Source organism: Etheostoma spectabile, chromosome 6 (assembly GCF_008692095.1).
Source record: "Etheostoma spectabile isolate EspeVRDwgs_2016 chromosome 6, UIUC_Espe_1.0, whole genome shotgun sequence".
Lineage (NCBI taxonomy): Eukaryota > Metazoa > Chordata > Actinopteri > Perciformes > Percidae > Etheostoma > Etheostoma spectabile.
In genome coordinates, this window is record NC_045738.1 from 15,454,431 (window position 1) to 15,455,114 (window position 684).

General features: G+C 39.6%; 1 protein-coding gene across 1 annotated transcript in view; it reads right to left on the minus strand.

Annotated features, from left to right (window-relative positions):
* The window catches only part of si:ch211-231m23.4 (free fatty acid receptor 2), a 2,966-nt gene extending 2,899 nt beyond the window's left edge, over nucleotides 1–67 (minus strand). Inside the window, exon 1 of the mRNA XM_032519511.1 lies at nucleotides 21–67. The gene's annotated coding sequence lies outside the window, so the exon portion shown is untranslated. The remainder of the gene's footprint in view (nucleotides 1–20) is intronic.
* Nucleotides 68–684: the final 617 nt, after the last annotated feature.

Here is a 684-nt window from a genome sequence, read left to right on the forward strand (position 1 = left end):
AAATAAAGATATTTACTTACAAGTAGAACAGTGTTGAGGCTTTTTTGACGCTCTGTGCTGTTTGTCTTGCTGTAACTTTCCAGTTTATAACTCTCAAGTTCCAAGATGAGCTGATATAAAGTGTTATGATCTGGAAACAGCGAGCCACCTTATAAAACCCAAGTGTGACTCACTTCTCTACCAGTTCTACGCTGAGAAATGAGCAGACCAATTAGTTAATATTAACTTAAATGCAAAACCGTAGCTTACGTTGACTTTAATAATGGTCATTTTAATAAGGGACCTCTTTCGTGAGAATAAACTCTGACGTGCATTTATTCAAAGTTATGCATACACCACAAACTCACAGAGCACGCCATCATTTTACATAAAACTAAATATTGTGTGGCATTATCACAGGAAAGCAAATTGAGACATGTTTGGTTTCAACAACAGAATGTGGAATGGCTGCACATGTAGTCTCAACAGTAGATCTGTTTTCTGTTGCATAGGAACGGCTTGAATGTGGATTTCCTTCCTGTCCCCCAATATTTCCAGTTCAGAATGGGAACAGTTTTGGACCTATTTGAATCTAACCTGGTCCTGTAACAGCAGACAGAGGTGGGGGGTGAGCTTGTATTCTGAAAAAAGTTTTAATAGTCATGAGCGGCAGTTGTGGGGGCCTATTGGTTGCCATGGACCCAG